The sequence below is a fragment of the Oryctolagus cuniculus genome, chromosome 7, assembly GCF_964237555.1.
Source record: "Oryctolagus cuniculus chromosome 7, mOryCun1.1, whole genome shotgun sequence".
Classification (NCBI taxonomy): Eukaryota; Metazoa; Chordata; class Mammalia; order Lagomorpha; family Leporidae; genus Oryctolagus; species Oryctolagus cuniculus.
Window position 1 is genome coordinate 1,092,310 of NC_091438.1, and position 16,414 is coordinate 1,108,723.

The following is a 16,414-nucleotide window of genomic DNA, read 5'->3' on the forward strand; positions in this document are numbered from 1 at the left end:
TAACACTAGGTAGCCCCAGCCTTAACTCTAAACAGAAGTAACACCCAAAATCCTAGATTTAACCCAAGCCTAAACCTGACATTCACACTAACATTAAAAGGAATCCTAAGCATAGGCCTAAACCTAAGCCTTGTTGTAAATCTAACAATAACCCTGACCCTGAAGCTAGCCCTAACTCTTGGACTAATCCTAATTCTACATCTAACTCCAGCTCTAACCATAGCACTAACACTAATCATTAATCTAGTCCTAATTCTAACCCTAACTATAACTCTAAACTTGGGCTAATCCTAACCCTAACTCTAGCCACGACCAAAACTGTACCCCTAGCCCTAAACCTAAACTTAACACTATCCCTAACAATAATCTTATTCTCATTTCTAACTTTAACCCTAACTCAAAATATAACTTAGTTGAAATCCTAACGTGAGCCACTACACTATCTTTTATAAAATATGTAACCCTAACCCTAACCCTAATCCTAGCACTAACTGTTCTCTTAACTCTAACATTCAACCTAACCATAAACCTATCCATAAGTATAATTCTGACTCTAGCAAAAACTCTAAATTTAACATTCATCATAATAGTAAGCCAACTGTAAAATGAGCCATGACCTTAACCATAACCTTAGGTTTAACTCCAATCATAATCCTAACCATAACCAAGGATTCAACCATAAATTTAAGACTTACCCTAACTCTACCATAGCTATATAAACTTAATGTTAAACCTAGCCCAAAGTCTAACCTTAGACTCAATGCTAATTCAAGCCCTAATGCTAAATACAAACACTCCCTCTACTAGCAATATCTCTAATACTATCTAATCCTAATGCTAATTGAAGCTTCCAAGCTTGCCCTTATCCTAAACCTAATATTACTCCTAATTCTAAACATTACATTAACAATAACTATAATCCTAATCTGAGGAAATGCTCTTTTTCACCTAAATCATGGCCACTGTTTAATTCCAAATTGTCTGACATGAATTGTGTCAAATGAAATGCCTGTGATTTGTCCTACTTTCATATATTCCCACCAATGGTTTTTAATGGAGTTCTCTATATTTACCTACTTTCCACCCCCTCCATCCTCCTCACTCAGCATGATTTGGCCAAGACACATTTGTTTATCATCAAATTTTGATTATTATAATGAAGCATTTGTTCTAGGGACTCAGAAGAGCTGCAGATGTTTCCCATTCTGACAAATTAGACATTCTCCCCTGGTACCACACGACCACCTAGTAGCCAAAAGAACCATTTCATTTAAAAAGGACAGCTTTGGGAACAATTGCCAAACAAGGGTGCAATTCATACATGGATAGGTTCAAGCTCACTTATATCAGTCATCCCAATATTGCAGCTACCCAAAGACTTTAGCCATTAATATGAACGCATAATATACTGCTTGGCATGCTATGGTCCACACAAATATTTTATATGTTTACTCTCAGAGAAAAAATGCATAGCACCTGTATTGGTTTTCTTTTTTATGGTGTAAAGAGGTATCCAGAGATGTGCTAGAGATTACTTTCCAGGATTTTTAGAAATTGTGGACTTTTAACAATTGTTAAAAATTGTTATGTGGTCATCCCTATTTCTGGCCTTCCTAAGGGGGTTCAGTTACTTTTGCCACATATTGTTCAGGAAATTACTTTGCACCATAAAACAGCCCCTGCTTGAATTCTGCCATGTTCATCAACATTGGTAGAGAATATATACATATGATCTGTCTCCTGCCTTCTGAGTTTGTTTGCAAGTGCCAGAAAAGAAAGGATTTTCTGAATCCTGTCTATATTCCACATCCTGCAAACTCTACTTAAGATGGCTGGAGCAAGCCACAGGAAAAATGGGGCCTCACTGTGGCATGATCTCCAGATTCCCTTCCAGGCCAGATTCTTGCATCTGCATCGGCAGTAAGCATCAGAGTTTAAGATATGTTTGAATAAGAGAGAGAAGAGTGTGCTCATTTAAGAACAGCTGTCATAATACTATAAATAAAAGCTGATAGACCCATTTGGGATGCTTTTAATGACTTTATTCTGGAGATATGTATTGTAAAACTCTTATTTTGGCTAAAGGAAAATAAAGACACTCAACTACTTTCTGTTTTCTAGTAAGAAAGTCTTTAACTTTATACCCTTGGAGTAGTTCTTTGATGTATGTTCATGAGGGTTTCATTTTCCTACAGTGGGCCACACAACTGGGTGCTCTAGGAAGAAACATAAAGACAGCATGAGGGGCTTTTGCAAGAAACTTCACTTGCATTAGTAGGATGAATAAAACCCCAATAGGGCTGGAATGAAGAGGTTCCCAGTGACCTAAGATTGGAAATATTGAACATGAGAACAAATGGTTATAACAACAGTGGCCCAAAGCCTTTAAGCAGAAATACACGAGATGATGGTGATAGTGACAATGGTGTCAAAATACCATTGACCACTTTCAGGTTACTGAGTGTAAACACAATTATTTTGAAGATTTATAAGGAATGAAGTTTTTTAAAAGAGATAATACATCTGACCTACACCAGGTGGAATGTTAAGGAAACAAAAGGGAGGGATTCTGGGAAATTATTTCAGTTTTCTGTGTGCCTGGGTGTGAAGCTCTTGTTGTCCATTCCTATGCCAAGTTGGTCAACGCTCCATGAACAGAGGCAGGCCTTGTACTTCAGGATAATAAGCATGGACAAAAGCCTGACTGCACAGAGTAGACTCTGTTCCTCTACTCATGTGTAACCTGGGACTATTGCCTATCTACCATGATGTCCAATTCATTCATTAGAAAATCAAGATGATAATAACCATCTCTTAGTGCTAGCTGGTGAAACTGGGCAAAAAACTTAAGAGGTACCTAATAGACAGATACCTGTCCTTCACCTGGTCTTTTGGTGCAGACTTGAGAGCTTGAAGACACTGGGAAGCTTCCCTAAGATCTTCAATTTTTCTCTATTGGACTCCAATTTTCATATCACCTAGCTGGGTCCAGTGCTTAGGCACAGCAGGTTAATGCCCTGGCCTGAAGCATTGGCATCCCATATGGGCACCAATTCGAGATCTGGCTTTTCCACTTCCAATCCAGATCTCTGCTATGGCCTGGGAAAGCAGTAGAAGATGGCCAAGTCCTTGGGCCCCTTCCCCAGCGTGGGATTCCCAGAGGAGACTCCTGGCTCCTGGCTCCAGATGTTGAGGCCAATTGGGGAGTGAACCATTGGATGGAAGATCTCTTACTCTCTCTCCATCTCTGCCTCTCCTCTCTCTGTGTAATTTTGACTTTCAAATAAATAAATAAATCCTAAAAAATCACCTAGCACCACTGCAGAGGTGTCTCACCTGTATAGTATGTACCTCCCATTGATATCACTGGGAAGCCTACAGCTCAGATTGAAGCACCATGAGGTAGAGGTGGAGGTGTGGATCTCATGTTCTTCCTCTCCCCCAGCAGCAACTTCTCAGATCTGGACAGACTGACATTTGTTTATGGTCATCTGCTCCCTTCTGCACCACCCTGGACCACCTATCTTGACCACAATGATTAAACAGTTAAAAAACATATGTGGTTTTCAGCTTTAACCACTTGTTCTAGAATTATAGAGTGAAATAGAAGTAATTACTTATCCACATGTGAAATGCAATAATTTTTTTAAATCTAAATATGGAGTACTTTTTATTTGAACCAGGTTAAGTATTTTTAGCCATGTAGCAGAGTAACAAACAGGAGAACCATTTAAGTTTGAAAGTTTGATTCCCAGCTCAGTCACTATCTGACTGCTTCTTAGGACATGTTATTTGACTTTCTGTTAGCATTATGAAAATAATACATCTCATGAATTATCAAAAAATGTCGGTAACATTTGGATCCCAAAAATGATAATGTGTTAGTGTTGGTGGTTATGTGCCAGGTGTTCTTTACTGATTCTTTTTTAAGATTAACTGATTTTAAAGAAAGAGTGACAGAGAGAAGGGCATACAGACAGAAAGGGAAAGAGATCTTCCATCTACTCATTTAATCCCCAAAGGGCCACAGCAGCCAGGGCTGGGCCAGGCTAAAATCAGAAGCTGGGATATCAGTTCAGGTCTCCCATGTCAGTGGCAGGCCTGAGTACTTGGCCCATTATCTGCTGCCTTCCCAGATGCATTAGCAGGGTTCTGGATTGGAAGCAGTGCAGCCAGAATCAAACCAATGCTTCGACCATCCAATGCTTTGTCACAAGTGGTGACATTGCCTGCTTCACCACAGCACTGGAAACCCCTTCATTAATTCCTACCTTAAGATTGTGAGCAGCTCTCAGCAGATTTCAACTCAACAAGACATAACTATCATGAATATATATCCACCCTGATATTTACAGCAAATACTATTGATATAAAGGGAGAGACAGACCCCAATACAATAATAATGGTCACCTCAACATCACACTCTCATCAATGGAGAGGTAATCCAGATAGAAGATCAATACAGATACTCCAAGTTGAAACATACTGTCAAGCAAATGGACCTAACTTTTATAGGCCATTTCACCCAACAGCTGCAACACACACATTCTTCTCATCAGCACATTGAACATTTTCTAGGATAAACCACACATTACGCCAGAAATCAAATCTCAACAAATTTAAAAATATTGAAATCATACCATGTGGGTTCTGGAGCAGTGGTGCAGGTGGTTAATGCGCTGGTCTGAATCACCAGCATCCCATATGAGTGCCGATTCGAGACCCGGCTGCTCCTCTTCAGATCCTGCTCTCTGCTATACCACTTTTCAAGGCCATAGCAGAAAGGTGGATCGGAAGAGCATCCAGGACTAGAACCAGCACCCATATTGGAACTCCATTCAAGGCTGGCACCATGGAGTCAGCTGATAACCATTATGCAAACGACCATATATCCAGGAGGTTGGGCCAACCTCTGATCTGACACATGCCTTGTTTTCTATGTGCCTTAGCTATGTGTGATGGCTCCAAGGCTCAGTGGGCCAATCAGAATGTCACCCCTGGGGGCTGGAACTGTGGTGAGTGGGTTAACACCCTGGCATGAAGTGCTGGCATCCCATTTGGGCACCAGTTCTAGTCCCAGCTGCTCCTCTTCAGATCCAGCTCTCTGCTATGGCCTGGGATAGCAGTCGAAGATGGCTCAAGTCCTTGGACCCCTGCACCCATGTGGGAGACCTGGAAGAAGCTTCTGGCTCCTGGCTTCGGATCAGTGCAGCTCCAGCCATTGCAGCCAGCTGGGGATTGAACCAGCAGATGGAAGACCTCTCTCTGTGTCTCTACCTCTCTGTGTAGCTCTGTCTTTCAAATAAATAAAATAAATCTTAAAAAAAATAAATCATACCATGTGTCTTCTCAGACCATAAGGGAATAAAACCATAAATAAACAATAAAAGCAATAGAATACTCATAAATATTTGGAAATTAATAAACAAGCTGCTAAAATTGAAATTTTAATTTCAAAAAATTTCAAAAAATTAAAAAGAATCAAATATTTTTGAAATAAATGAAAATGAAAACAAAAAAACCTGTGGGATACGGCAAAAACAATAGTAAGAGAGAAATTTATAGCATTAAATGCTTACATTAAAAAATAAATCTCTCAGATTAAATATCTAATGATGCATCTTGAAGACTTGGAAAAACAAGAAAAAAACAAACCCTAAATCAGCAGGGAGCAAGAAGTAATAAGGATTAAAGCAGAAATAAATGAAATTCAAATTTTAAAAATATAAAAGATTAACAAAGAAGAGCTGGGTTTTTGAGAAGACAAAATAGATAAACCTGTAGCCAGACTAACAAAGAAATAAAGAAAAATCTCAAATAAAATTTGAGATGAAAAATCAGGCATTACAACAGACACCACTGAAATTCAAAGGATATAAGAAACTACTCTGATGAACTCTAAGAAACTGAAAATCTCAAAATGGATAAATTTCTGTATACCTAACACATACCAAGATTAAATCAGGAAAATACACCCTGAACAGACACATAACAAACAGTGAGAGTGAAGCAATAATCAAGTGTTCCAGCAAGGAAAAATGCAGGACATGGTGACTTTACTAAAGAATTCCGGCGCCGCAGCTCACTAGGCTTATCCTCCACCTGCAGCACTGGCACCCCGGGTTCTAGTCCTGGTTGGGGAGCGAGATTCTGTCCAGGTTTCTCCTCTACTGATTTACTCCCCAGATATGCACAATATGGGCCAGCACCATGGCTCACTTGGTTAATCCTCCACCTGCAGTGCTGGCATCCCATATGGGTGCTGGGATCTTATCCCAGTTGCTCCTCTTCCAGTCCAGCTCTCTGCTGTGGCCCGGGAAGGCAGTGGAGGATGGCCCAAGTGCTTGGGCCCTGCACCCACATGGGAGACCAGGAGGAAGAACCTGGCTCCTGGCTTCAGATCAGCACAGCACGCCAAGTTGCAGCACGCCAGCCATAGCTGCCATTTGGGGGATGAACCAACGGAAAGGAAGACCTTTCTTTCTCTCTCTTTGTCTCACTGTCTAACTCTGCCTGTCAAGAAAACAAACAAACAAAAAAAGAATTCCATAAAACATTCAAAGAGGAAGTAAGTCTGATACTTTTGAAACTCTTCCATAATATTACCCATGATGAAATTCTGCCAAACTCTTTTTATGAAGCCAGCATCACTTCAATATCAAAATTGATTTTTGAAGTCTCCCCCTCTCATGGTCTGTAACTCTACCTTCAAATAAATAAATGAAATCTTTAAAAAATTAATGGAGTAACTGGATGGCTGTTTTATATTAGCACAGTGGGAAAACACTAGCTAAGGACATGACTTTTAGCAACCATTTCTGCAAACTTACTGAAATGTTGCCATTTATGCAGAATGGTAGAAATGTAAGCTATAGCGTTCCCAAAAGCACTGAACATGGGGAAGTTCTTCCTGCCGCCTAGTCCTTTTACAGTGTAAGTTTGATTGTAATGTACTGTTCAAATGTTGAGTCCCATTTCTGGCCATCATTTCTTGTCCTTTGATGAACCTTGCAGCCAGGCTATGCTACAGAGAAAGATCATCTTCTAGGTCAATGGGAAGTATCCAAAGGCCTTCAAATGCTGGGAGATGCAGCCCAGTATACTCTTCCAGCAAGAGATTAGCCCTTCCCATTCTAGACCTCCTTCTCAGAGATACTTCTTAATATCTCAAGGGTGACATCTTAAAAGATTTACTTTTTTATTTGATAGGCAGAGTGAGAGGGAGAAAGAGAGAGAGGAGAGAAATCTTCTATCTGCTGATAGACTCCCTAAGTGGCCACAACCTCAGTGGCTGGGTCATGTAGAAGCCAGAAACCTGGAACTTCATCTGATTCTAACACATGCATGGCAGAAACACAATCATCTGAGGTATTTCCTAGGCACATTGACTGGGACTTGTATTGTAGCCAGGACTTGATTGACACTGTAATATGAAATGCATGTCTCAAGTAGCACTTTAATCTGCTGCATCATGATGATTGTCCTCTGTGGCAACTTTTTTTAAAGATTTATTTATTTGAGAGGCAGAGTTATTGGGGGGGGAGTCTTCCATCCACTAATTCACTCCCCAGATGGCCACAGTGGCTTGAACTGTGCCAATCTGAGGCCAGGAGCTAGGAGTCTTTTCTGGGTCTCCCAACAGGTGTGGAGACCCAAGGACTTGTAGTCACCTTCTACTGCTTTCCCAGGCCATAGCAGAGAGCTGGTTCAGAAGTGGAGCAGCTGGTCTCAAACCAGTGCCCATAAGGGATGCCAGCACTGTAGGTGATGGCTTTACCCACTATACCACAGCACTGGCCCCTGGGGTAACTTTTAATAGGTACCCAAATATGGCAAGATTTTTCCTAAATAAAACTATAGGCTGGCACTCCCAGGCATATTAGAAGTGAGCTGGAGGGGCTGGCGCTGTGGCTCAGTAGGTTAATCCTCCACCTGTGGTGCCGGCATCCCATATGGGCACTGGGTTCTAGTCCTGGTTGCTCCTCTTCCAGTCCAGCTCTCTGCTGTGGCCTGGGAGGGTAGTGGAGGATGGCCCTAGTGCTTAGGTCCCTGTACCTGCATGGGAGACCAGGAAGAAGTACCTGGCACCCGGCTTTGGATCGGTGCATTGCAGGCCATTGCCACCCTTTGGGGAGTGAACCAACAGAAGAAAGACCTTTCTCTCTGTCTCTCTCTCTCTCTCTCACTGTCTATAGCTCTACCTTTCAAATAAATTACAAAAATAAAACTATAATCCTTGATGTCTTGATACCAGGTACACCTGAATATGGATACTGATCTGACCTTTCATACAGAACTGGTCATTCCAGCTACTGAAATTTAAAAATAAGGGGCCTCTCCATCAATGGTAGACTGGATAAAGAAATTATGGGATATGTACTCTTTAGAATACTATACCACAGTAAAAAAACAATGAAATACAGTCATTTGCAACAAAATGGAGGAATCTGGAACACATCATGCTGAGTGAAATAAGCCAGTCCCAAATGGACAAATATCATATGTTCTCCCTGATTGGTGACAACTGACTGAACACCAAAAAGGAAACCTGTTGAAGTGAAATGGACACTATGAGAAACGTTGACTTGATCAGCATAGCCCTGACTGTTAATGAACAACTTAATACGTTATCCCTCTTAGTATTTTTTTGTCTGTTCTACTTACTACGACTGGTTTAATTCTGTAATTAATAAACAGTTATTCTTAAGTGTTGAAAATTAACTGAAATGTGATCCCTGTTAAATAAAAGAGTGGGAATAAGAGAGGGAAGAGATGTACAATTTGGGACATGCTCAAGCTGACTTGCCCCAAATGGTAGAGTTAGAAACATACCAGGGGACTCCAATTCAATCCCATCAAGGTGGCATGTACCAATGCCATCTCACTAGTCCAAGTGATCAATTTCAGTTCACAATTGATCATAATGAAAGGACTAAGAGTCAAAGGGATCACACAAACAAGACTAGTGTCTGCTAATACTAATGGATAGAATAAATAAAGGGGAGAGTGATCCAGCATGGGAAGCGAGATACACAGCAGACTCATAGAATGGCGGATGTCCTAAACAGCACTCTGGCCTCAGAATCAGCCCTTAAGGCATGCGGATCTGGCTGAAAAGCCCATGAGAGTATTTCAGGCATGGAAAGCCAAGACACTCTGGCAGAAAAAAAAAAAAAGGACCTAAATGAAAGATCTCTGTGAGTGAGATCCCAGTGGAAAGAACAGGTCTTCAAAGAAGGAGGTACCTTTCTCTGAAGGGAGGAGAGAACCTCCACTTTGACTATGACCTTGTCTAAATAAGATAAGAGTCGGAGAACTCAAGGGGCTTCCATAGCCTCGGGAACTCATGATTGGAGCATAGAGAGATTACTGATGCCATAAACAGGAGTGTCAATTAGTAAAGTCAACAACAGGAGTCACTGTGCATTTACTCCTCATGTAGGATCTCTGTCCTTAATGTGCTGTACACTGAGGCTTAATGCTATAACGAGTACTCAAACAGTATTTTTCACTTTATGTTTCTATGTGGGTGCAAACTGTTGAAATCTTTACTTAATGTATACTAAACAGATCTTCTGTATATATAGAAAATTGAAAATGAATCTTGATATGAACGGAAGGGGAGAGAGAGTGGGAAAGGGGAGGGTTGTGGGTGGGAGGGAAGTCATTGGGGGAGGGGGAGCCAATGTAATCCATAAGCTGTACTTTAGGAATCTATATTCATTAAATAAAAGTTAAAAAAAAAATAAAAATAAGGGGCCTCTTGAGTGTCTGTATTTGGCTCTCAGTATCCATGAACTCCCAAAGGTTAAAGTCAGCAATCAGCTCTGGCATGGAACAACTCAGGTCAACAGTTTCCCTGTGAATTTGCCTTAATGAAGAGAGGAGGCAGAACATTGCTAATTCCTCATGGGGTTTAGGAGAAAAGTGCCCCTCTGAGAAGTTTTCTGCTGAATCCACATTTAGAAAAACAATAAACCAGGTACACAAAATGCAATCACAAAATTGGGTAAGCTAATTACAGACACAGAAAAATGGTGGAAGGTAAAGGTTTAGAGCCAGATTATGAGAAAGTGAAAGTTTACCATGGCCCATTAGGTTGTACTGGGAAAGAAATACAGGCAAAGTATTTGACCTTGCCTTAGTGCCGGCCTAATCAAATGAAAAAAGAGAAGAAAAAAGTACCAGGCATCCCTGACAATTTCCTAAATCACAGATGGTAGCAAGGATTTTAGTGCCTTTGGAGATTCAAGCCCTTGCTTTGTTATGGGCATAACCTACCAAGAGGACTCTAACCTGTTTGTGTAGCCCACATCAGAGTGAGTAGTCAAACCTTAAGCTAGAGCATTGCTTTATCTATTGGTGGGATTCTTCAGAAGCTAGCATTGCATGGACATCTCTAGACCACTGTGAGACATAACTAATAGCCATACCATAAGGGTCAGTGGCACTTACCTCTGCTGAGACTTCTTGGAAGCAAAAATTATCAATGTAGTCCCTGGGTAGCTTGAGGGACAGGGATGGTTGACCAGTGGCAACGGCACCAAGGCAGGAGCACATCAGTGAGGCCTGAACTCCAGTTCTCATTAGAATGAATGAGATAAGCTAGGCTATCTGCCATTGTCCTCTGTTCAGATCATGAGAAATTGGGGAGTTAGAAGACAAGTACCTCTGAGGGGTGAGTTCCATTTGGCCCACCAAATATTACTCAGTGAAAATTTTGGTCCCAATTTGAAATGTATTCTAAGGACTGCACCAAAAGTTGTGATGCAAAATAATGTGTTGTGGGGTGTTTCAAATGAAGAGGTGGAACACGGGAACCTCCATCAGAAGGGCATGCCACCAGATATCTCTTGGCCAGCACTTTTTATTAGCATATACAGGAAATTCCACAAGCTAGCAAGCATGTAGACACAGCAATACATTAACCAAAGCCCATCATATGAACAGGAAAAACCAAACCCTATGCTCCAGGATGAGGGACAGCAAACTGATCCCTATCACACAGTATAAGGATCCGGAATCTTATTCACAATCTTGAACTCCCAAAACCAGTATTCACCATCAGTTACCAATTACCCACCCTGCTGCCTTCTGCTGCTGCATTCTGTTGGGAGGGTGTGCTCTCACCCAGACTGCATAGGCAGACAGAATTGCAGCCCTGTCCTGCTACAGGAGAGTGTGCTCCCCTGAGAACATTTAATAAAACAACCATGGTAAATAACTTCTGAAGCCATTATTCAAAGAGCAGGATATATTGAAATCTTCTAGGGTGAAATGATTATGTAAGAATGGACATTTTCATCACAGTTACGAGTGAGTGTAAGTGCAGTCAGCAACACGCCCCAGCATAGACGGCATGTTAGAACAAGAAGGCAGAAGCTCTTTGTGGAATGAAGATCTGTTTTAACATGAAATAAAAGGAGTTTTGAATACTTTTTGACCCATCTGCTCAGAATTTTCTTTTTCAGTAGGATCTGAACCATTCCAAGGTAGATGCTGATTTCATGTCTTCCTGAAATACGGCTGAAAAGCTGAAGACAAGTTTGGAGATCAGGTGTCTTTAAGATCTAAATATTGAAAGGAGTCAGAATAAAAACTTTTGATCTTGCCAGAGCAGTAGCCAGTGAAAGTACCCTGATGCCATCTGCCCTCCTTCTATATTTCAAGCTTACAGGGGAATCTGAAATCTCAGAATTAGTGAAAAGTATATTGGATAGAACTTGACCCAAGGTATTGCAAGGTAAAATCTCAAATTCGATTTGATGTTCAGTAGATGGATTCTTATGCTGGTGAAAATAAACATAAATAAGCAAATGGCTCATTAAGAATGCTGTACTTTTGGCTGGACCTGGTCAAATGGTCAAGCTCTAGAGGTTTCTGGAAGAAGGAGGAAGCAGGAAATGGCATCTCTGGAATATTTTTGCCCTGCTGGCTGCCAGTTAAGCCATCACCTGCAATGCCCAAACCCCATATTGGCACTAGTTCATGTGATTTCTGATTCAGCTGCCTGCTAATGTGCCAGAGAAAGCAGAATAATACTTAGGCCTCTGCACTCATGTGGGATTTACAAAGAAGCTCCTGGATCCTGGCTTCAGCTTGACCCAGTCCTGGCTGTTGCAGCCATTTGTGGAGTGAACAAGCAGATGGAAGATATTTCTGTTTTACTTTTTTTCCCTCTCTTTCTCTCTGTAACTCTGCCTTTCAAATACATAAAAGTAAAAATAAGGAGTGGGACACACACAGAGAGAATGACACACATACATGGAGAGAAAGAAAGAGAGAGAGAATGTCCTCCATCAATTGGTTCACTCCCCAAATGGCTGCAATGGCTGGAGTTTGGTCAGGCCAAACTCAGGAGCCAGGAGCTTTCACTGGGTCTCCCATATGGGTCCAGGAGCCCAAGCACTTGTGCCATCCTCTGCTGCTTTTCCAGGTTCTTTAGCAGTAAACTGGATTAGAAGTGGACCAGCCTATGAATAGCAATGACATGATGAGCTGACACTTCCTTGGACTCTAATTGTACAGAGCAGTGTCCCTTGGGTCTGGCCCAGAGGGGTGACAATTGCAAGGGAGATGGCCTGGCTGCTCCTGGCTCCTGCTCCAAGGATGTGGGGGAAATGGCAAAGTTCACCTAGCTACTTCTCAGGGGAACAGATGTGAATGCACTTACTCAGGGCAGGGTGCTGCTGGTTTGGGGGATAAGGTGGGAAGGGTGGTGGGAAGAGACAGAGACAAGGAAGCTTGTGCCTCTAGCCCCTCCTCCTGGGGCCTCCTGAGGGGGAGAACCCCCAGTGTCCTGCCATAGCCTGCCTTGTGTAAACATCTATATTTTTTCATAACATTTTGAACAAGGTTTATATTGACTCAAGTTTAAAAACAAATAGTGTGATTGAAAAATTTTTACAGAGTCTAGCGCACCAGTGCTGATGTGAGAGGCTGCATGTGTGAGTGAAAATGTATCCTTGTGGCCTGAAGCTTTACTGGACAAGGGTGTGTCAAAGTGCAAAGATTTATTTAGTGAGGCAGTGTAGAGAAGCAAAAGAAGTAAAAATTCCAAATGTACATTTTTTCGTATTGTTTTTCCTCACCCCAGAAATGGTCATATCCTGTTACTCTATGAAATCTTGTTTTTAGGAACTCTAAGCCATGCCAGAGCACTGCCCCGGCCTCTGGCCCCAACCATACTATGCAGCCCACCTAACAGTGTTTGGTGTCCTCACATCCACCCTTCCTCTCATGGGGCTCATGCTCATCCTCCAACAGATGCCTCCTGCTCATTTGGCTTCACGGTGGTATTAGGGTTTCAGGCCTCTAGACACAAAGACCACAGAGAAGTAATTGAGCTGCAAACTATGCAACAGATAAAGGGTTAATAACCAGAATCTACAAAGAGATCAAGAAACTCCACAACATCAAAACAAACAACTCACTTAAGAGATGGGCCAAGGACCTCTATAGATATTTTTCAAAAGAGGAAATCCAAATGGCCAACACACACATAAAAAAATGTTCAGGATCACTAGCAATCACAGAAATGCAAATCAAAACCACAATGAGGCCTGCGCTGCGGCTCAACAGGCTAATCCTCTGCCTAGCGGCACTGGCACACCGGGTTCTAGTCCCCGTCGGGGCGCCGGATTCTGTCCCAGTTGCCCCTCTTCCAGGCCAGCTCTCTGCTATGGCCTGGGAGTGCAGTGGAGGATGGCCCAAGTGCTTGGGCCCTGCACCCCATGGGAGACCAGGAGAAGCACCTGGCTCCTGCCTTCGGATCGGCACGGTGCACCGGCCGCCGCGTGCTGGCCGTGGCGGCCATTTGAGGGTGAACCACCGGCAATGGAAGACCTTTCTCTCTGTCTCTGTCTCTGTCTCTCTCTCTCTCTCTCTCACTGTCCACTCTGTCTGTCAAAAAAAATTAAAAAAAAAACACAATGAGGTTTCACCTCACCCCGGTGAGAATGGCTCACATGCAGAAATCTACCAACAATAGATGCTGGAGAGGATGTGGGGAAAAAGGGACACTAACCCACTGTTGGTGGGAATGTAAACTGGTAAAACCACTGTGGAAGTCAGTCTGGAGATTCCTCAGAAATCTGAATATAACACTACCATTCAACCCAGCCATCCCACTCCTTGGAATTTACCCAAAGGAAATTAAATTGGCAAACAAACAAGCTGTCTGCACCTTAATGTATATTGCAGCTCAATTCACAATAGCTAAGACCTGGAATCAACCCAAATGCCCATCAAAAGTAGACTGGATAAAGAAATTATGGGACATGTATTCTATAGAATACTATACAGCAGTCAAAAAGAATGAAATCCGGTCATTTGCAACAAAATGGAGGAATCTGGAAAACATCATGCTGAGTGAAATAAGCCAGTTCCAGAGGGACAAATATCATATTTGTTCCCTGATTGGTGACAACTAACCCAGCATCAAATAGGAAACCTGGTGAAGTGAAATGGACACTATGAGAAACAATGACTTGATCAGCCCTTGTCATCAATGTTGATATACAATTTAATACTTTATCCCTTTTAGTATTTTTGTTTGTTCTACTTAATACCATTGGTTGAGCTATGTAATTAACACACAATTATTCTTAGATGTTTAAACTTAACTGAAAAGTGATCTCTGTTAAATATAAGAGTGGGAATAAGAGAGGGAGGGGATGTACAATGTGGGATATGCTCAAGTTGACTTGCCCCAAGTGGTGGAGTTAGAAATGTGCCAGGGGATTCCAATACAATCCCATCAAGGTTGCATGTACCAATGCCACCTCACTCGTCCAAGTGATCAATTTCAGGTCACAATTGATCATAATGATAGGTCTAAGAGTCAAAGGGATCACATAAACAAGACTAGTGTCTGCTAATATTAACTGATAGAAAAAAAAGGGAGAGAACAATCCAACATGGGAAGCGGGATACACAGCAGACTCATAGAATGGCGGATGTCCTAAACAGCACTCTGGCCTCAGAATCAGCCCTTAGGACATTTGGATCTGGCTGAAAAGCCCATGAGAGTATTTCAGGCATGGAAAGCCAAGACACTCTGGCAAAAAAAGGACCTAAATGAAAGATCTCTGCAAGTGAGATCCCAGTAGAAAGAACAGGCCATCAAAGAAGGAGGTACCTTTCTCTGAAGGGAGGAGAGAACTTCCATTTTGACTATGGACTTGTTGAAATAAGGTGAAAGGCAGAGAGCTCAGGGGGCTTCCACGGCCTTGGCAACGCATGACTAGAGCCTGGGAAGATTGCTGATGACTTAAACAGGAGTGTCAATTTGTTAAGTCAACAACATGAGTCACTGTGCACTTACTCCCCATGTAGGATATCTGTCTTTAATGGGTGATCACTGACGTCATAAGTAAGAGTGTCAATTGTTAAATCAACAATGGGAGTCACTGTGCACTTGCTCCCTATGTAGGACCTCTGTCCTTAATGAGTTGTACTATGGGAATTAATAGTAAAACTAGTCTTCAAAGAGTACTTTATACTTTGTGTGCCTGTGTGAGTGCAAACTCTTGAAATCTTTACTTAGTATAGAGTTGATCTTCCATATATAAATATAATTAAAAATGAATGTTAAGAATGGGATGGGAGAGGGAGTAGGAGGTGGGATGGGAATGGGGGTATGTGGGGGGGTAGAATCACTGTATTTCAAAAGCTATACCTATGTAATTTATGTTTATTAAATAAAAGCTTTCTATAAAAAGAAAAAAGAACCCATTTGGCTTATTAATCTTGAATTATTAATAAGTAAACCAATAACATAATGATTTTCTTCCTCTTCTGAACTTTTCCAATTTCTGCACTTCCTTTGCTGACCAGAGCTAACCAATGCACAGCCTCTAATGAAAATCTGACTGATAATGACTTCACAGAAGGGATGTCACCCTATCTGGGACTCACTTCTCCAATTCACCTTTTAAGCTTTCTCTGAATACTATTATGGCCTCACTATCTGCAAACTCAAAAGAAGACTGAAAAATGAGGTGAATTAAAACTGCCACTGTTGGCCGGCGCCGCGGCTCACTAGGCTAATCCTCCGCCTTGCGGCGCCGGCACACCGGGTTCTAGTCCCGGTCGGGGCACTGGATTCTACCCTGGTTGCCCCTCTTCCAGGCCAGCTCTCTGCTGTGGCCAGGGAGCGCAGTGGAGGATGGCCCAAGTCCTTGGGCCCTGTACCCCATGGGAGACCAGGAGAAGTACCTGGCTCCTGCCATCGGATCAGCGCAGTGCGCTGTCCGCGGCGGCCATTGGAGGGTGAACCAATGGCAAAGGAAGACCTTTCTCTCTGTCTCTCTCTCTCTCACTGTCCACTCTGCCTGTCAAAAAAATAAAAATTAAAAAAAATTAAAAAAAATAAAATATAGAAAAAAAAACTGCCACTGTCAGGTCTCAAACT